Consider the following 24,546-nt stretch of genomic DNA (forward strand, 5'->3'; position numbering starts at 1 on the left):
ATGGAAACCGATGCAACCCTGCAGCCAAATAAGGGCTAGCTCGATGACCCGTGGTAACAGTGAGGTCCCCATGAGTTTCAAGGCTTTAATAAGTGCTATCGTGCAGAAAACGCGAATAAAATACTGGTTGATGAGCTAGCTAAATTAGCTAGCAAGACGGATATGACCGTTAACAGCGTGCATGCACAAATGCATGACGACACATTGTATCTCAGTGAAGCAGGCATGCAGAACGAGATCGCCCCACCAAGCCAGATAGTAGAGGGGTACAACAACGCCGGGACACAGAGGCATAGCTCATACAATTATATTTTGTTCCAGTCAATGACAATACATGTTGAATAATAAATACCTTCGTCAAATATATGGCATCACATGCTAGTGCAAAGATAGCTTGCATGAATTTTTAAATAAATCCGGTGACCACTAGATGGCCTCGTATATCCACATTTAGATCAACTGTACTTGATTTTTCATCAGTACTGTGAATGACAAGCCCACTGAATCTATTGGCTGGGTTGCGTAGCTGCTTACGAGGGGGGATGTTCCAGTTAAAATTGTCTCAGTGAACAAGCACCAAACCAGCGGTAAATTATTGGTTGCAAAGCACTGTACATCAAAAGTGATTTTTATACTCTCAAGTGATGTTTTAAATGTTCAATTTATATAAAATAGTTTGTAAATGTTATTCGAAAATCACACATAAGATGCAGTGGTTTTTGGAGAATATTTGTTGTACATTTTGTTGTAGAGAATTCCCGCCAGTACTAGCTAGCAACTTACTGTGTCTGGTGGGGGGGTCATATATTTTGTACAGTGCGTGAGTGCAGAGTTGGATGGTGAGACGTGCATTGCATGACGTGCAATTTTGTGCCGTTCCTATCAGGTACATTGTTAAATATATTATATTGTATATTGTAATTGTATTATTTTGGTAACTACCCCCAGTGAACAACCAAACCAGCGTGCGTGAGTGCAGAGTTGGATGGTGAGACGTGCATTGCATGACGTGCAATTTTGTGCAGTTCCTATCAGAATAAATCTACATGACTGGTGCTACATGTTGGAGTTCCGTGTCGATGACTGATTGTACACAACGCAAGAAGAGTACTGTTACACCTCTTCGTCAATTATCCTGCCCCCTCATCTCTCCAGAGTTGCACTTCATCATTTGTTTCCTTATAGAATCATAGCTGCATGAAGGGTTCTGGAGGAATTTTCTAAAGTTACGGAATTACTGATGTCTGTTCAGAAATAAATGAAATCATTCAGAATAGCCTAATACGTAATGATAAACCCTATAATTTAGCTACATAGGACCAATAGCTTCTTATTTTTTTAAATAGCCTAGCTGCGGATTGTAGCCCAATAACAAAGAATAGCCTACAGTCGGGAACGCGAGGCAAATCTGTCAGTGAAAAAACAGCAGGCAGACAAAACAGGCCTTTTGCAATATTTCAAATACAATCGAGGGAAAACACAGATTGAAAAGCAATGACTCTTGCTGAAAAGATAAGACTATGCTGTAGACTACCAAAATATTTGATCAACTCCCAAACATTGTTTTACAAAACAGAGAGAGGGAGAGATAGGCTTTTGACACGAGCGCATCGACAATCTCCAGCGAGTGAGCTGCGCATCATTGGGTGAGTCAGTGAAACTGGAAAGCATTTTTAGGACTAATTTCCTCCTCATATTGTAGCCTACTATATGTTTCTCCACAAACCTAGGCCTATAGGCTATTGATGGATTCAAGACAAGGTCGTTTTTATTGATCTCAGATACTAAGTTTGTCAGTGTCAAAGTAGCCTGCCATTTCGATCATTTGTGCGGATTAAAAAAAGATAATGCCAAAGTCTCCAGTCATGTAAAAGGATGTAGAATTGCACGAAATGCGGTTTTAAAAAGGCCAACACTTTCCCGGACCCTAGGCTACTAAAAATGTTCCCCATGTGTTCACCTACTGTAAATGGCTCTACTCTACTGCTCTACCCAAATGTGATGATATGCGTTCAATGCTCTATTATAATAGGTGATCTTTTTTCTCATGAGTTCTGGTACCACAGAGCCCCCCTCTGGCACCTCCCAACTTACAAATTAAGCTCTGCTTCAAATTTTTATTTTACAAGGCAAGTCAGTTAAAAACAAATTCTTATTTTCATTAAAGGCCTAGGAACAGTGGGTTAACTGCCTGTTCAGGGGCAGAATGACAGATTTGTACCTTCTCAGTTCAGGGATTTGAACTTGCAACCTTTCGGTTACCAGTCCAACACTCTAACCACTAGGCTACTTGTCTTCATGAAGGGTTTCATGTGAGCCTGTTTGCATCCCTCCCAGCTGCCCACTGCATTGAGGCTAGGTAACACAGTCACCACAGATAAATCCATGATAACCAAAAACTTCAACAAGCATTTCTCAACGGCTGGCCATGCCTTCCTCCTGGCTTCTCCAACCTCGGCCAACAGCTCCATGGGAAAGGAAGATGATTCTAAGAAGCAATTTGTTCATTTGGCTGGTGTCAAGTAAAGTATGTGACTAGTACTTACAATAGGAGACATGGTTATGTGATGGGGTGATAGTACTTACAATAGGAGACATGGTTATGTGATGGGGTGATAGTACTTACAGTAGGAGACATGTGATGGGGCGATCGTACTTACAGTAGGAGACGTGATGGGGCGATGGTACTTACAGTAGGAGACATGTGATGGGGCGATAGTACTTACAGTAGGAGACATGGTTATGTGATGGGGTGATAGTACCTACAGTAGGAGATATGGTTATGTGATGGGGCGATAGTACTTACAGTAGGAGACATGTGATGGGGCGATAGTACTTACAGTAGGAGACATGTGATGGGGCGATAGTACTTACAGTAGGAGACATGTGATGGGGCGATAGTACTTACAGTAGGAGACATGTGATGGGGCGATAGTACTTACAGTAGGAGACATGTGATGGGGTGATAGTACTTACAGTAGGAGACATGGTTATGTGATGGGGCGATAGTACTTACAGTAGGAGACATGTGATGGGGCGATAGTACTTACAGTAGGAGACATGTGATAGGGCGATAGTACTTACAGTAGGAGACAGCCACGCCAGCAGTGCTTTGTCAACATTGTCCCATCACGCACTAGTGACTCCTGTGGCGGGCCAGGCGCAGTGCACGCAGCAGTGCACGCTGACACGGTCGACACGGCTGGCTTCCAGGTTAAGCGGGCATGGTGTCATGAAGCAGTGTGGCTTGGCTGGGTTGTGTTTCGGAGGACGCACGGCTCTTGGCTCTCGCCTCTCCCAAGACTGTAACTACCAATTGGATACCACTAAATTGGAGAAGAAAAAAAAAGAAGTCACCTTGGGGGTTTGTGGTATGGCCAATATACCTCCACGTTGCGTTGTGCCTAAGAACAGCCCTTGGCCGTGGTATATTGGCCATATACCACACCTCCTTGGGCCTTATTTCTTAATTGTACACATTTGGACACTTTTACAATTATTGTATGGTAAACATTGACATCTGCCTGGGTGGAACACCCTCCATAATGGGTGTCTGTGTGGGACACCCTCCATTACGGCTCCATCAGTGCTGAGCCCTCTCACTCTGATTGTATGGGACACTCAATTACGGCTCCTTGTGTTTCCAATCTTCTTCCTCTGGCAGGATTACTTCCACGTGCAACTGTCAGACGACAAGCAGGTGAGGCACTTCCTGGAGCTGAGCTATGTTGGTGCCATCCTTCGGGACAGCTGGGTCCTGACAGACGTTGGCATCACCCCTAGCAGTGCCATCTGCTGCCTGCTGAAGGTACCAGCCGAACACCTAGCTGTTTCTACCCGTGCTTGAAAATGCATATCAAAGTGAGCTGGCTATTGCTTGAAACAGCTTCATACTATCATTAACATAAAGTGTTTCAGATATAGTGTGGTGATATATAGTATGGTTATATAGTATGGTTAAATAGTATGGTTATATAGTATGGTTATATAGTATGATTATATAGTATCATTATATATATTATGGTGATATAGAGTGTGGTAATATATAGTATGGTTATATAGTATGATTATATAGTATGATTATATATATAATGGTGATATAGAGTGTGGTAATATATAGTATGGTGATATAGTATGGTTATATAGTATGGTGATATATATAGTATGGTTAAATAGTTTGATTATATATATTGTGGTAATATATAGTATGGTGATATAGTATGATTATATAGTATGATTATATAGTATGGTTATATAGTATGATTATATAGTATGATTATATAGTATGGTTATATAGTATGATTATATAGTATGGTTATATTGTATGATTATGTAGTATGGTTAAATTGTATGATTATATAGTATGGTTATAATAACATATATATAGTATGATTATATATATTATGGTTATATATAGTAAGGTGATATATAGTGTGGTGATAAATAGTATGGTGATATATAGAATGGTGATATATAGTATGGTGATATAGTATGGTGATATAGTATGGTTATATAGTATGGTTATATAGTATGGTTATATAGTATGATTATATAGTATGGTTATATATATAGCATGGTGATATATAGTATGGTGATATAGTATGGTGATATAGTATGGTTATATAGTATGGTTATATAGTATGGTGATATATAGTATGGTGATATAGTATGGTGATATAGTATGGTGATATAGTATGGTTATATAGTATGGTGATATATAGTATGGTGATATATAGTATGGTGATATATAGTATGGTGATATATAGTATGGTAATATATAGTATGGTGATATATAGAATGGTGATATATAGTATGGTAATATATAGTATGGTGATAAATAGAATGGTAATATATAGTATGGTGATATATAGTATGGTTAAATAGTATGATTATATAGTATGTTGATATAGTATGGTGATATAGTGTGATTATATAGTATGGTGATATGATTATATATATTATGGTGATATATAGTATGGTGATATATAGTATGGTGATATATAGTATGGTAATATATAGTATAGTGATATATAGTATGGTGATATATAGTATGGTGATATATAGTATGGTAATATATAGTATGGTGATATATAGAATGGTGATATATAGTATGGTGATATATAGTATGGTGATATATAGTATGGTGATATATAGTATGGTGATATGATTATATATAGTATGGTGATATATAGTATGGTAATATATAGTATGGTGATATATAGTATGGTAATATATAGTATGGTGATATGATTATATATATTATGGTGATATATAGTATGGTAATATATAGTATGGTGATATATAGTATGGTGATATGATTATATATATTATGGTGATATATAGTATGGTAATATATAGTATGGTGATATATAGTATGGTGATATATAGTATGGTGATATATAGTATGGTAATATATAGTATGGTGATATATAGTATGGTAATATATAGTATGGTGATATATAGTATGGTAATATATAGTATGGTGATATATAGTATGGTAATATATAGTATGGTGATATATAGTATGGTAATATATAGTATGGTGATATATAGTATGGCAATATATAGTATGGTGATATATAGTATGGTAATATATAGTATGGTGATATATAGTATGGTAATATATAGTATGGTGATATATAGTATGGTAATATATAGTATGGTGATATGATTATATATAGTATGGTGATATATAGTATGGTAATATATAGTATGGTGATATATAGTATGGTAATATATAGTATGGTGATATATAGTATGGTAATATATAGTATGGTGATATATAGTATGGTAATATATAGTATGGTGATATATAGTATGGTGATATATAGTATGGTAATATATAGTATGGTGATATATAGTATGGTAATATATAGTATGGTGATATATAGTATGGTAATATATAGTATGGTGATATATAGTATGGTGATATATAGTATGGTGATATATAGTATGGTAATATATAGTATGGTGATATATAGTATGGTAATATATAGTATGGTGATATATAGTATGGTAATATATAGTATGGTGATATATAGTGTGGTAATATATAGTATGGTGATATATAGTATGGTGATATATAGTATGGTTATATGATTATATATAGTATGGTGATATGATTATATATAGTATGGTGATATGATTATATATAGTATGGTGATATGATTATATATAGTATGGTGATATATAGTATGGTGATATATAGTATGGTGATATATAGTATGGTGATATATAGTATGGTGATATATAGTGTGGTGATATAGTATGGTGATATGATTATATATAGTATGGTGATATGATTATATATAGTATGGTGATATGATTATATATAGTATGGTGATATATAGTATGGTGATATGATTATATATAGTATGGTGATATATAGTATGGTGATATATAGTATGGTGATATATAGTATGATTATATATAGTATGGTGATATATAGTATGGTGATATATAGTATGGTGATATATAGTATGGTGATATATAGTATGATTATATATAGTATGGTGATATATAGTATGGTGATATAGTATGGTGATATATAGTATGGTGATATATAGTATGGTGATATATAGTGTGGTGATATAGTATGGTGATATATAGTATGGTGATATATAGTATGGTAATATATAGTATGGTGATATATAGTATGGTAATATATAGTATGGTGATATATAGTATGGTGATATATAGTATGGTGATATATAGTATGGTAATATATAGTATGGTGATATATAGTATGGTAATATATAGTATGGTGATATATAGTATGGTAATATATAGTATGGTGATATATAGTATGGTAATATATAGTATGGTGATATATAGTATGGTGATATGATTATATATAGTATGGTGATATATAGTATGGTGATATATAGTATGGTAATATATAGTATAGTGATATATAGTATGGTGATATATAGTATGGTGATATATAGTATGGTAATATATAGTATGGTGATATATAGAATGGTGACATATAGTATGGTAATATACAGTATGTTGATAAATAGAATGGTAATATATAGTATGGTGATATATAGTATGGTTAAATAGTATGATTATATAGTATGGTGATATAGTATGGTGATATATATTATGGTTAAATAGTATGATTATATAGTATGGTGATATAGTATGGTGATATATAGTATGGTGATATAGTATGGTTATATATAGCATGGTTATATATAGTATGGTAATATATAGAATGGTGATATATAGTGTGGTGATATATAGTGTGGTAATATATAGTATGGTTATATAGTATGATTATATATATTATGGTTATATATAGTATGGTGATATATAGTATGGTGATTTATAGTGTGGTAATATATAGTATGGTGATATACTATGGTGATATAGTATGGTTATATATCTAGCATGGTGATATTTAGTATGGTGATATATAGTGTGGTAATATATAGTATAGTGATATATAGTATGGTGATATATAGTGTGGTAATATATAGTATAGTGATATATAGTATGGTGATATATAGTATGGTTATATATAGTATGGTTAAATAGTATGATTATATATATTATGGTTATATATAGCATGGTGATATAGTATGGTTATATAGTATGATTATATAGTATGGTGATATATAGCGTGGTGATATATAGTATGGTTAAATAGTATGATTATATATAGTATGGTGATATATAGCATGGTGATATATAGTATGGTGATATAGTATGGTTATATAGTATGATTATATAGTATGGTGATATATAGCGTGGTGATATATAGTATGGTGATATATAGTATGGTGATATATAGTATGGTGATATAGTATGGTTATATAGTATGGTTATATAGTATGGTGATATATAGCGTGGTGATATATAGTGTGGTGATATATAGTATGGTGATATATAGTATGGTAATATATAGTATGGTGATATATAGTATGGTGATATATAGTATGGTGATATATAGTATGGTAATATATAGTATGGTGATATATAGTATGGTAATATATAGTATGGTGATATATAGTATGGTAATATATAGTATGGTGATATATAGTGTGGTAATATATAGTATGATGATATATAGTATGGTGATATGATTATATATAGTATGGTGATATATAGCGTGGTGATATATAGTGTGGTGATATATAGTATGGTGATATATAGTATGGTAATATATAGTATGGTGATATATAGTATGGTGATATATAGTATGGTGATATATAGTATGGTAATATATAGTATGGTGATATATATGGTAATATATAGTATGGTGATATATAGTATGGTAATATATAGTATGGTGATATAGTATGGTTATATAGTATGGTAATATATAGTATGGTGATATATAGTATGGTTATATAGTATGATTATATAGTATGGTGATATATAGCGTGGTGATATGTAGTATGGTTATATAGTATGATTATATAGTATGGTTATATAGTATGATTATATAGCATGGTGATATATTCTGTGGTGATATATAGTATGGTGATATATAGTATGGTGATATATAGTATGGTGATATAGTATGGTTATATAGTATGATTTTATATAGTATGGTGATATATAGTATGGTGAAATATAGTATGATTATATAGTATGGTGATATATAGCATGGTGATATATAGTATGGTTATATAGTATGATTATATAGTATGGTTATATAGTATGATTATATAGTATGGTTATATATATAGTATGGTGATATATAGTGTGGTAATATATAGTATGGTTATATAGTATGATTATGTAGTATGGTGATATATATATATAGTATGGTGATATAGGATGTGGTGACATAGAGTGTGGTGATATAGAGTGTGGTAATATATAGTATGGTGATATAGTATGATTATATAGTATGGTGATATATATCATGGTGATATATAGTATGGTGATATAGTATGATTATATAGTATGGTGATATATATAGTATGGTGATATATAGTATGGTTATATATTATGGTGATATATAGTATGGTAATATATAGTATAGTGATATATAGTATGGTGATATATAGTATGGTGATATATAGCGTGGTGATATATAGTATGGTTAAATAGTATGATTATATATAGTATGGTGATATATAGCATGGTGATATATAGTATGGTGATATAGTATGGTTATATAGTATGATTATATAGTATGGTGATATATAGCGTGGTGATATATAGTATGGTGATATATAGTATGGTGATATATAGTATGGTGATATAGTATGGTTATATAGTATGGTTATATAGTATGGTGATATATAGCGTGGTGATATATAGTGTGGTGATATATAGTATGGTGATATATAGTATGGTAATATATAGTATGGTGATATATAGTATGGTGATATATAGTATGGTGATATATAGTATGGTAATATATAGTATGGTGATATATAGTATGGTAATATATAGTATGGTGATATATAGTATGGTAATATATAGTATGGTGATATATAGTGTGGTAATATATAGTATGATGATATATAGTATGGTGATATGATTATATATAGTATGGTGATATATAGCGTGGTGATATATAGTGTGGTGATATATAGTATGGTGATATATAGTATGGTAATATATAGTATGGTGATATATAGTATGGTGATATATAGTATTGTGATATATAGTATGGTAATATATAGTATGGTGATATATATGGTAATATATAGTATGGTGATATATAGTATGGTAATATATAGTATGGTGATATAGTATGGTTATATAGTATGGTAATATATAGTATGGTGATATATAGTATGGTTATATAGTATGATTATATAGTATGGTGATATATAGCGTGGTGATATGTAGTATGGTTATATAGTATGATTATATAGTATGGTTATATAGTATGATTATATAGCATGGTGATATATTCTGTGGTGATATATAGTATGGTGATATATAGTATGGTGATATATAGTATGGTGATATAGTATGGTTATATAGTATGATTTTATATAGTATGGTGATATATAGTATGGTGAAATATAGTATGATTATATAGTATGGTGATATATAGCATGGTGATATATAGTATGGTTATATAGTATGATTATATAGTATGGTTATATAGTATGATTATATAGTATGGTTATATATATAGTATGGTGATATATAGTGTGGTAATATATAGTATGGTTATATAGTATGATTATGTAGTATGGTGATATATATATATAGTATGGTGATATAGAGTGTGGTGATATAGAGTGTGGTGATATAGAGTGTGGTAATATATAGTATGGTGATATAGTATGATTATATAGTATGGTGATATATATCATGGTGATATATAGTATGGTGATATAGTATGATTATATAGTATGGTGATATATATAGTATGGTGATATATAGTATGGTTATATATTATGGTGATATATAGTATGGTAATATATAGTATAGTGATATATAGTATGGTGATATATAGTATGGTGATATATAGTATGGTAATATATAGTATGGTGATATATAGAATGGTGACATATAGTATGGTAATATACAGTATGTTGATAAATAGAATGGTAATATATAGTATGGTGATATATAGTATGGTTAAATAGTATGATTATATAGTATGGTGATATAGTATGGTGATATATATTATGGTTAAATAGTATGATTATATAGTATGGTGATATAGTATGGTTATATATAGCATGGTTATATATAGTATGGTAATATATAGAATGGTGATATATAGTGTGGTGATATATAGTGTGGTAATATATAGTATGGTGATATAGTATGATTATATAGTATGCTTATATAGTATGGTTATATAGTATGATTATATATATTATGGTTATATATAGTATGGTGATATATAGTATGGTGATTTATAGTGTGGTAATATATAGTATGGTGATATACTATGGTGATATAGTATGGTTATATATATAGCATGGTGATATTTAGTATGGTGATATATAGTATGGTTAAATAGTATGATTATATAGTATGGTGATATAGTATGGTGATATAGTATGGTGATATATAGTGTGGTAATATATAGTATAGTGATATATAGTATGGTGATATATAGTGTGGTAATATATAGTATAGTGATATATAGTATGGTGATATATAGTATGGTTATATATAGTATGGTTAAATAGTATGATTATATATATTATGGTTATATATAGCATGGTGATATAGTATGGTTATATAGTATGATTATATAGTATGGTGATATATAGCGTGGTGATATATAGTATGGTTAAATATTATGATTATATATAGTATGGTGATATATAGCATGGTGATATATAGTATGGTGATATAGTATGGTTATATAGTATGATTATATAGTATGGTGATATATAGCGTGGTGATATATAGTATGGTGATATATAGTATGGTGATATATAGTATGGTGATATAGTATGGTTATATAGTATGGTTATATAGTATGGTGATATATAGCGTGGTGATATATAGTATGGTGATATATAGCGTGGTGATATATAGTATGGTGATATATAGTATGGTGATATATAGTATGGTGATATAGAATGGTTATATAGTATGGTTATATAGTATGGTGATATATAGCGTGGTGATATATAGTGTGGTGATATATAGTATGGTGATATATAGTATGGTGATATATAGTATGGTGATATAGTATGGTTATATAGTATGATTATATAGTATGGTGATATATAGCGTGGTGATATGTAGTATGGTTATATAGTATGATTATATAGTATGGTTATATAGTATGATTATATAGCATGGTGATATATAGTGTGGTGATATATAGTATGGTGATATATAGTATGGTGATATATAGTATGGTGAAATATAGTATGATTATATAGTATGGTGATATATAGCATGGTGATATATAGTATGGTTATATAGTATGATTATATAGTATGGTTATATAGTATGATTATATAGTATGGTTATATATATAGTATGGTGATATATAGTGTGGTAATATATAGTATGGTTATATAGTATGATTATGTAGTATGGTGATATATATAAATAGTATGGTGATATAGAGTGTGGTGATATAGAGTGTGGTGATATAGAGTGTGGTAATATATAGTATGGTGATATAGTATGATTATATAGTATGGTGATATATAGCATGGTGATATATAGTATGGTGATATAGTATGATTATATAGTATGGTGATATATATAGTATGGTGATATATAGTATGGTTATATATTATGGTGATATATAGTATGGTAATATATAGTATAGTGATATATAGTATGGTGATATATAGTATGGTGATATATAGTATGGTAATATATAGTATGGTGATATATAGAATGGTGACATATAGTATGGTAATATACAGTATGTTGATAAATAGAATGGTAATATATAGTATGGTGATATATAGTATGGTTAAATAGTATGATTATATAGTATGGTGATATAGTATGGTGATATAGTATGGTGATATAGTATGGTTATATATAGCATGGTTATATATAGTATGGTAATATATAGAATGGTCATATATAGTGTGGTGATATATAGTGTGGTAATATATAGTATGGTGATATAGTATGATTATATAGTATGCTTATATAGTATGGTGATATATAGTATGGTTATATATAGTATGGTTAAATAGTATGATTATATATATTATGGTTATATATAGCATGGTGATATAGTATGGTTATATAGTATGATTATATAGTATGGTGATATATAGCGTGGTGATATATAGTATGGTTAAATAGTATGATTATATATAGTATGGTGATATATAGCATGGTGATATATAGTATGGTGATATAGTATGATTATATAGTATGGTGATATAGTATGGTGATATATAGCGTGGTGATATATAGTATGGTTAAATAGTATGATTATATATAGTATGGTGATATATAGCATGGTGATATATAGTATGGTTAAATAGTATGATTATATATATTATGGTTATATATAGCATGGTGATATAGTATGGTTATATAGTATGATTATATAGTATGGTGATATATAGCATGGTTATATATAGCATGGTGATATAGTATGGTTATATAGTATGATTATATAGTATGGTGATATATAGCGTGGTGATATATAGTATGGTTAAATAGTATGATTATATATAGTATGGTGATATATAGCATGGTGATATATAGTATGGTTAAATAGTATGATTATATATATTATGGTTATATATAGCATGGTGATATAGTATGGTTATATAGTATGATTATATAGTATGGTGATATATAGCGTGGTGATATATAGTATGGTTAAATAGTATGATTATATATAGTATGGTGATATATAGCATGGTGATATATAGTATGGTGATATAGTATGATTATATAGTATGGTGATATAGTATGGTGATATATAGCGTGGTGATATATAGTATGGTTAAATAGTATGATTATATATAGTATGGTGATATATAGCATGGTGATATATAGTATGGTTAAATAGTATGATTATATATATTATGGTTATATATAGCATGGTGATATATAGTATGGTGATTTATAGTATGGTTATATATAGTATGGTTAAATAGTATGATTATATATATTATGGTTATATATAGCATGGTGATATATAGTATGGTTATATATAGTATGGTTAAATAGTATGATTATATATATTATGGTTATATATAGCATGGTGATATATAGTATGGTGATTTATAGTATGGTTATATATAGTATGGTTAAATAGTATGATTATATATATTATGGTTATATATAGTATGGTGATATATAGTATGGTTATATATAGTATGGTTAAATAGTATGATTATATATATTATGGTTATATATAGCATGGTGATATAGTATGGTTATATAGTATGATTATATAGTATGGTGATATATAGCGTGGTGATATATAGTATGGTTAAATAGTATGATTATATATAGTATGGTGATATATAGCATGGTGATATATAGTATGGTTAAATAGTATGATTATATATATTATGGTTATATATAGCATGGTGATATAGTATGGTTATATAGTATGATTATATAGTATGGTGATATATAGCGTGGTGATATATAGTATGGTTATATAGTATGATTATATAGTATGGTGATATATAGCGTGGTGATATATAGTATGGTGATATATAGTATGGTGATATATAGTATGGTGATATAGTATGGTTATATAGTATGGTTATATAGTATGGTGATATATAGCGTGGTGATATATAGTGTGGTGATATATAGTATGGTGATATATAGTATGGTGATATATAGTATGGTGATATAGTATGGTTATATAGTATGGTGATATAGTATGATGATATATAGCGTGGTGATATGTAGTATGGTTATATAGTATGATTATATATTATGGTGATATATAGTATGGTAATATATAGTATAGTGATATATAGTATGGTGATATATAGTATGGTGATATATAGTATGGTAATATATAGTATGGTGATATATAGAATGGTGACATATAGTATGGTAATATACAGTATGTTGATAAATAGAATGGTAATATATAGTATGGTGATATATAGTATGGTTAAATAGTATGATTATATAGTATGGTGATATAGTATGGTGATATATATTATGGTTAAATAGTATGATTATATAGTATGGTGATATAGTATGGTGATATATAGTATGGTGATATAGTATGGTTATATATAGCATGGTTATATATAGTATGGTAATATATAGAATGGTGATATATAGTGTGGTGATATATAGTGTGGTAATATATAGTATGGTGATATAGTATGATTATATAGTATGCTTATATAGTATGGTTATATAGTATGATTATATATATTATGGTTATATATAGTATGGTGATTTATAGTGTGGTAATATATAGTATGGTGATATACTATGGTGATATAGTATGGTTATATATATAGCATGGTGATATTTAGTATGGTGATATATAGTATGGTTAAATGGTATGATTATATAGTATGGTGATATAGTATGGTGATATAGTATGGTGATATATAGTGTGGTAATATATAGTATAGTGATATATAGTATGGTGATATATAGTGTGGTAATATATAGTATAGTGATATATAGTATGGTGATATATAGTATGGTTATATATAGTATGGTTAAATAGTATGATTATATATATTATGGTTATATATAGCATGGTGATATAGTATGGTTATATAGTATGATTATATAGTATGGTGATATATAGCGTGGTGATATATAGTATGGTTAAATAGTATGATTATATATAGTATGGTGATATATAGCATGGTGATATATAGTATGGTGATATAGTATGGTTATATAGTATGATTATATAGTATGGTGATATATAGCGTGGTGATATATAGTATGGTGATATATAGTATGGTGATATATAGTATGGTGATATAGTATGGTTATATAGTATGGTTATATAGTATGGTGATATATAGCGTGGTGATATATAGTGTGGTGATATATAGTATGGTGATATATAGTATGGTGATATATAGTATGGTGATATAGTATGGTTATATAGTATGATTATATAGTATGGTGATATATAGCATGGTGATATGTAGTATGATTATATAGTATGGTGATATATAGTATGGTTATATAGTATGATTATATAGTATGGTTATATAGTATGATTATATAGTATGGTTATATAGTATGATTATATAGTATGGTGATATATAGTATGGTGATATGTAGTATGATTATATAGTATGGTGATATGTAGTATGGTTATATAGTATGATTATATAGTATGGTTATATAGTATGATTATATAGTATGGTTATATAGTATGATTATATAGTATGGTGATATATAGTATGGTGATATAGTATGGTTATATAGTATGATTTTATATAGTATGGTGATATATAGTATGGTGAAATATAGTATGATTATATAGTATGGTGATATATAGTATGGTGATATATAGCATGGTGATATATAGTATGGTTATATAGTATGATTATATAGTATGGTTATATAGTATGATTATATAGTATGGTTATATATATAGTATGGTGATATATAGTGTGGTAATATATAGTATGGTTATATAGTATGATTATGTAGTATGGTGATATATATATATAGTATGGTGATATAGAGTGTGGTGATATAGAGTGTGGTGATATAGAGTGTGGTAATATATAGTATGGTGATATAGTATGATTATATAGTATGGTGATATATAGCATGGTGATATATAGTATGGTGATATAGTATGATTATATAGTATGGTGATATATATAGTATGGTGATATATAGTATGGTTATATATTATGGTGATATATAGTATGGTGATATATAGTATGGTGATATAGAGTGTGGTAATATATAGTATGGTGATATATAGTATGGTTATATTGTATGATTATGTAGTATGGTTATATATATAGTATGGTGATATATAGTATGGTTATATATATAGTATGGTGATATATAGTGTGGTAATATATAGTATGGTTATATATTATGGTGATATATAGTATGGTGATATATAGTATGGTGATATAGAGTGTGGTAATATATAGTATGGTGATATAGTATGGTTATATAGTATGATTAGGTGATTTAGTTCATTCAAACAGGTGCCATTAATACAGGTAACGAGTGAAGGACAGAGGAGCCTCTTAAAGAAGAAGTTACAGGTCTGTGAGAGCCAGAAATCTTGCTTGTTTGTAGGTGACCAAATACTTATTTTCCACCATAATTTGCAAATAAATTCATTAACAATCCTACAATGTGATTTTTCTGGATTTTTTTCTCTCATTTTGTCTGTCATAGTTGAAGTGTACCTATGATGAAAATTACAGGCCTCTCTCATCTTTTTAAGTGGGAGAACTTGCACAATTGGTGGCTGACTAAATACTTTTTTTGCCCCACTGTATAGTGTGGTGATATATAGTATGTTGAGGTCACCCTGCTTGAGACTTAAAGTAATATTGCCCTTGCTCAACCAAGACCATGGTTATGGTAGAGTGAATGGTTAGTAAGGACACTGCTTTATACTGAGACCATGGTTATGGTAGAGTGATTGGTTAGTAAGAACACTGCTTCGTGAGTGTGAAGTGTTGTTGTACAGAGGTCCCTGGGTACATGTCCAGAGCCAGACAGGGACAGAACTCACTCTGTCCCACAAAGTTCTGTGGAAGATTTGCTAACAGAGGAGAGTGGTTATGTATCTAAGTACAAATTTAACCATCAGAATAATGTTTATTTGTGTTCCTTAATCCTTACTTACACATCCCATCATTGACATAGTCAAAGCCAGACCTTCTGTCTGTCTCTCCTTCTTGCTGGTTGACTAGAGTGGAAATCTATAGTATTGTATGGTTGACCTGGGATAGAGCTGAAATGTGGCCCGATGTAGTGTTGTCTTTGTACCAAACACCCTTACAGTCATAAACCTTTTCCCCATGTAATCGCCTCGACCTCAGTCTGGTGTTCGCTAACAGTATCTGAAGAGTCTGTATACCCAGTGGTTTATAGTACAGTAGAGCACAGCAGAGTACAGTAGAGCACAGCAGAGTACAGCAGAGTACAGTAGAGCACAGCAGAGTACAGTAGAGTACAGCAGACAGAGTACAGCAAAGTACAGCAGAGTACAGTAGAGCACAGCAGGCCGTATAGTAGGAGAAGAAGAGGCCCTTTGGGTTCATTGAAATACATATTCATAATATTTCTGTTAACAATTTAATCTGCACCCAGATTAGTCTTCAATTTAATTTACACCCAGATTAGTGTTCAATTTAATTAATCTGCACCCAGATTAGTGTTCAATGTGATAGAACAAAACTCAGTACAGCACATTAATTAGAAAATGTTGTTACAAGTTTGAGCCACGAGATGGTGGTAGATTATAAATTTAAATAGCATGGACCTTTGATTTGTCTCTGGATAGAAATTGCCCTTGGGCACAGATCTAGGATCAGCATACTCTCACCAAATCCTAACCTTTACCATTAACAGGAAAAACACAAACCAGACCTAAGATCAGTGCAAAGGAGCCACTTCATCTTACCCCTGTAATTATATGACTCCTAACTTATATATACTGAGTGTACCAAACATTAGAAACACCTTCCTAATATTGAGTTGCACCCTGCCTTTTGCCATCAGAACAGCCTCAATTCGTTGGGGCATGGACTCTACAAGGTGTTTGAAAGCGTTCCACAGGGATGCTGGCCCATGTTGACTCCAATGCTTCCAACAGTTGTGCCAAGTTGGCTGGATGTTCTTTGGGTGGTGGACCATTCATGATACACACAGGAAACTGTTGAGTGTGAAAAACCCCAGCAGCATTGCAGTTCTTGACACAAACCGGTGCACCTGGCACCTACTACCCCATTCAAAGGCACTTAAATATTTTGTCTTGCCCATTCACCCTCTGAATGGCACACATACACAATCCATGTCTCAATTGTCTCAAGGCTTAAAAATCCTTCTTTAACCTGTCCGCTCCCCTTCATCTACACTGAAGTGGATTTAACAAGTGACATCATTAAGGGATCACAGCTTTCACCTGGATTCACCTGGTCAGTCTTTGTCATGGAAAGAACCGGTGTTCATAATGTTTTGTTTACTCGGTGTATAAACACAACATAGGTATTTATGTAAAACAAGTGAATTTACTGAATGTCCATGGTCTTATACTTCAGCGGGAGCCGGTGGTGCGTGTGTTCAGTGCCGTGACGGGGGAGACCCTCTCAGTCTTGGGCACTGTGTTTCTCCTGAGTACGTCTGTGGCCAGGCTCATGACCCTGGTGTCCCAGCAGTGTGGGCTTCCCGTCAGCTCCTTCAGACTGAGCTCTCCCACCGGCCTGCAACTCTACGACTGCAACCGGCTGCACGACTACGCCATTGACCTGGGTATGGCCTTCCTTGTGCAGTAGATCAATGGTTCTCTGGCTCAACACCTTATGGATGTAACACAGAGACAAATGGACTGTATGGAACACATTCTTGGTTCATGGAAACCAGGAGGACAACCTGCATGTGTCTCTGTCTCTCAGGGGCTACTCTACGGTTGGACACCTGGGATGGGTGGGCGGAGTTCCTCAGAGGCTGCTTCCTGGGACACAGACTGACAGTCCAACGACACCTGTCTAGGGAGAGACCTGTGATGAGGTCAGAATACACATCTACACACTGAACTGTATGATAGACTTACTATCAACAGTGATGGTACTGAACCTTTATATAGCTTACAATAATAGTACTGACCCTGTATATAGCTTACAATGATAGTACTGACCCTGTATATAGCTTACAATGATAGTACTGACCCTGTATATAGCTTACAATAATGGTACTGACCCTGTATTTAGCTTACAATGATAGTACTGACCCTGTATATAGCTTATAATGATAGTACTGACCCTGTATATAGCTTATATTCTCGTGTTTTTTTCCTTCATATGTTTTTTCTCTTACCCTGATATTTAATACTGCATTGTGGGAAAGAGCTTGCAAGTAAGCATTTTACTGTACTGTTTTATAACCCACTGTATCTTGTGAACTTGACAAAAAAAACTTGAAACGTGTTATAAATACATTGATTCTGTATTATTCCAGGTTCCAGCTCCGGGTGGCACTCTACATCGCTGCTTCTCTGGGCCACCTGGACCTGGCCGGCTGGCTGCTGGAGAGGGGGGTGCGTGTCATTGAGCCGGTGGGGGTTCACCCTTACCGTGAGTGGTGCCACCAGACGGCCCACCCCGACGTCGCCAAGTGTCCCGCTGTCGCCTCCATCGAGCTCGGCCAGCTCACCATCCTCAAACTCTGTATCGCCAGCAGCGTTCTGACCCTTGCCTGTCAGGATCCCCAGGGTCGTGACCCCCTGAGGATCGCCCTTCAGTACGGCCACAGGGAGTGTGTGAGTCACCTGGCCACCAAGCTGTGCTCTGTGGTGGTCCTCCCAGGTATGGCCCTGCCCATGCGGACATACCTCCAGATAAAGGGCTGGGTGAGGCTGGGGCAGAGGAGGGCAGCATCCAGGCACTGCATGGGCCTCAACAGGGCTCCGTTCAGGACCAGGGTGGGCGACACGGTCCTGGTGGACGGCTTCACCCTCCCCAAGATGTCTTCCAAGCCCAGGAGGAGTGAGGCCAAGGCGGGTATCAGGGTGATGTCCACAGCCTCTCAAAGTTTGACCCCCATCAACTGCCCATCTCATGTAACCTGCCAGCTCCGCGCCCTGGCATCCCAGGATAAACCTCTTCAACTACCGAAGCTACACCCTGTGGCCACGAGGGATGAAAGAGAGAAGAAGAGGGGATGTGGAGGGAAGGGATGTGAGGAGGATGAGAGTGGGGATCAGAACAGCAACCAATGGAGGAGCAGAGTCCCGCTCCCGCCCATTTCCAGAGACACCAATCTCAGACCTGTGTTTGCCTCGCCAAACTCCGCCCAGATACTCACCACCTCACTGGAGGCCTTTTCTCTCCACTGCGACCGCACACCCAGAGAAAACGCCATATACTGTTTGGCCTTGGCCAGGTTAGTCCAAGTTTAAATGACAGCTACGGTGAATATGAATATTTCTCTGGAGGTTTCTTATGAAAGGTGTGAATACTGTCAGAAGAAGCCTCCTATAATCAGTGGTGGTGGGGGGGGGGACACATGTAAAAGCTGTTTACACACTTTTTATTTTATTTTGTTCAAGCATTTACCCACCTTTTGTGGAAGATGCATTGAAAGTAGAGGGAGCGTTACTTCTTTAATCCTGAACGGCAATCAGCATTTACCAGTCAATGGTTTTACCACTACATCACTGCCTATGATATACCCTTATCCTCCCTGAATAGATTTCAGTACAAACAAATCATGAGCCAACCATCATGCTTAGAAGGTACATAATCAAATCAACTCAAACTTTATTTGTCACATGCGCTGAATACAACAAGTGTAGATCTTTCCGTGAAATACTTTACTTACAAGCCCTTAACAAACAGTGCAGTTCAAGAAGAGTTGAAGAGAATATTTACCCAATAAACTAAAGTAACAAATAATAAAACATTTGAACTTGTCCGGTGGCCATTTTATTAATTGTTCAGCAGTCTTATGACTTTGGGTTAGAAGCTGTTATAGGTTTACCCTAACAAGTCCTGAAACAAATCATGAGCCAACTATCATGCTTAGAAGGTATATAGTGTCAGTCTTATTGGTTCACCCTAACAAGTTGTTTCAGTATGGGGAGAGGATAGGATGTAAGGGCGCTTCATTAATGTATTGAGGCCATTACATATACAGTATTTCACAATGCTAGGACACAGATTTGGTCTCCTAACCTTGTTCTGGTTGATTGACTCTCTAACAGTGCCTTCACACAGAGACCATGGTTGCAGCAGCTGAATGTAGCGCGGACTCTGTCCAGGAGGAGTGCTCAGCACATTGGGTAGACACCAGGATCCTGGTCATTAGGCAGATTAAACATACTGAAACAAGGAGGGACAACCTGGAATTGTCCAAAAAGGAACTCTTATTTGAGTTTTTATTTTATTTTTTACAGTGAACAAGATGAGACTTTGGAACGGATGATGCCTGAAACAATGCGGACAACTTAGAATTTTGTTCCTTTGGATGAGGCTTATAGATATAGTCAGTACTGTGTTTGATTTGTGTGCAGAAAGTTTACAACGGCAGGCAGTGGATTCTCAGTCATTCCTCTCAAGTAACAAAAAACGTATCATATTTCACTGGCTATTTGTAGTAGCCAAATGTGAATGGAATTATTATTATTCTAGAATCATTCAGTTGACTGAATGTGACTATGTGATTGTACTGTATGTGATTGTACTGAATGTGACTATGTGGTTGTGCTGTATGTGATTGTACTGAATGTGACTATGTGGTTGTACTGTATGTGATTGTACTGAATGTGACTATGTGGTTGTGCTGTATGTGATTGTACTGAATGTGACTATGTGATTGTACTGAATGTGACTATGCTGTATGTGATTGTACTGTACGTAATTGTAAGTGTTTGACATGGGTCTAATTGAGGCTCCAACCCCCTGCCTTAAAACTCTTTTATTAAGATGTGGATCATTATTGCTCATGGGCGACAGGGTAGCCTAGTGGTTAGAGCGTTGGACTAGTAACCGGAAGGTTGCGAGTTCAAACCCCTGAGCTGACAAGGTACCAATCTGTCGTTCTGCCCCTGAACAGGCAGTTAACCCACTGTTCCCAGGCCGTCATTGAAAATAAGAATTTGTTCTTAACTGACTTGCCTGGTTAAATAAAGGTAAAAAAAAAAATAAAAAAAAAATAAAAAAATAAAAAATATGAGTCTGTGCAGTGTCAAAATAATAAATTCTTATTTACAATGATGGCCAAACCCGGACGACGCTGGGCCAATTATGCAGCACCCTATGAAACTCCCAATCACTTGGGAGTGGGAAGGATACCAAATCCAATATCACACACTTCTTCCTTAGTATTCTGAGAACTGTCAGATAGCTGTGAGAGCTATGAGTGGATCGTGGACCCATGCATAAATGATAACTTTACTGTAACTCAGTGGGGCAAGTAGAACATCCGGGTTAGTGTATGTGCATTATCTGGACAGTTGATTGTCTTTGTCTCAAAGCCTTTCCATTTCTGGGGTATTGAAGAAGCTTCTGATCTCAACCTTGTTGACAGGTAAGAAACACTTGGTTAGTGTATGTGTCTCATCCAATGGGTTGTCAGGTGAACGTTGAAGATGCTTCTTGGAGGTGATCTAATGATGTCATTGAATCGCTGTCATTGAGTTGCTCACTGGACAAGACAATTATTCACTGAAAATTAAATCTGTCTTTCATTTCACTTATGTTGATACTTGATTGGCTATTTGCTGTCTTTTGAAAATACAAAAATAAATATAACTGTTTTATGAAGCACTTGTAGACATTCATTGTTTTCAAAATCATATTTTCAGCAAAACAGATACATACGTTTACAATATGACATCAAATCAAATAAAAATAAAGTAAGTGATATGTAAATGATTGGCAAAAGGCTCCAACCACCCAAGTCATAGACTGTTCACTCTGCTACCACACGGCAAGCGATACGAGAGCACCAAGTCTGGGACAAAAGGCTCCTTAACAGCTTCTACCCCCAAGTCATTAGACTGCTGAACAGCTTCTACCCCCAAGTCATTAGACTGCTGAACAGCTTCTACCCCCAAGTCATTAGACTGCTGAACAGCTTCTACCTCCAAGTCATTAGACTGCTGAACAGCTTCCACCCTCAAGTCATTAGACTGCTGAACAGCTTCTACCCCCAAGTCATTAGACTGCTGAACAGCTTCTACCCCCAAGTCATTAGACTGCTGAACAGCTTCCACCCCAACTCATTAGACTGCTGAACAGCTTCTACCCCCAAGTCATTAGACTGCTGAACAGCTTCTACCCCCAAGTCATTAGACTGCTGAACAGCTTCTACCCTCAAGTCATTAGACTGCTGAACAGCTTCTACCCCCAAGTCATTAGACTGCTGAACAGCTTCCACCCTCAAGTCATTAGACTGCTGAACAGCTTCTACCCCCAAGTCATTAGACTGCTGAACAGCTTCTACCCCCAAGTCATTAGACTGCTGAACAGCTTCCACCCCCAACTCATTAGACTGCTGAACAGCTTCTACCCCCAAGTCATTAGACTGTTGAACAGCTTCTACCCCCAAGTCATTAGACTGCTGAACAGCTTCTACCCTCAAGTCATTAGACTGCTGAACAGCTTCTACCCCCAAGTCATTAGACTGCTGAACAGCTTCTACCCCCAAGTCATTAGACTGCTGAACAGCTTCTACCCCCAAGTCATTAGACTGCTGAACAGCTTCCACCCCCAACTCATTAGACTGCTGAACAGCTTCTACCCCCAAGTCATTAGACTGCTGAACAGCTTCTACCCCCAAGTCATTAGACTGCTGAACAGCTTCTACCCCCAAGCCATAAGACTGCTGAACAGCTTCTACCCCCAAGCCATTAGACTGCTGAACAGCTTCTTCCCCCAAGCCATCAGACTGATGAACGTTAATTAAATGGCCACCTGCACTATTTGCATTGACCCCCTTTGTTATTGATGTATTTTTCTAATTGTTTTCCACTGACTCTCTTGAATTGGCTCGATGCACACTCACTACACTCTACCCACACATTCACTGTGACACTGACCGACTTTCACACTAGCTGCTGCTACTGTGTTTATTATCTATCCTGATTGCCTAGTCACTTTTACCCTTACCTACATGTACATACTGTATTACCTCAACTACCTCGCACCCATGCACATTGACTCGGTACTGGTACTCCTTGTATATAGCCTTGTTATTGTTATTGTGTTACTATTTAGAAAACATTTTCTTACTTTTTAACTCTGCATTGTTGGGAATGGGCTCGTAATAAAGCATCTCACAGTTGTTTTCGGCGTATGTGACCAATACGATTAGATTCTCATCTGAACAAATGAATGCTCTCGTTGTTATAATGAGGAATTTATTTAAATAAATGTGGTTTTCCTTGAAGATTTGAATGGTACCACGTTCATCTGACACAAGGTACCACGTTCGTCTGTACAAACAATAGTACGCAAG

At 33.9% G+C, this 24,546-nt stretch overlaps 1 pseudogene; it reads left to right on the forward strand.

Annotated features, from left to right (window-relative positions):
- Positions 1–162: 162 nt before the first annotated feature.
- Positions 163–21,536, forward strand: LOC149985368 (protein ANKUB1-like; annotated as a pseudogene).
- The last annotated feature ends 3,010 nt before the right edge of the window (positions 21,537–24,546 follow it).

The sequence above is a fragment of the Oncorhynchus mykiss genome, chromosome 1 (assembly GCF_057628025.1).
Source record: "Oncorhynchus mykiss isolate SJ-2025 chromosome 1, ASM5762802v1, whole genome shotgun sequence".
NCBI lineage: Eukaryota > Metazoa > Chordata > Actinopteri > Salmoniformes > Salmonidae > Oncorhynchus > Oncorhynchus mykiss.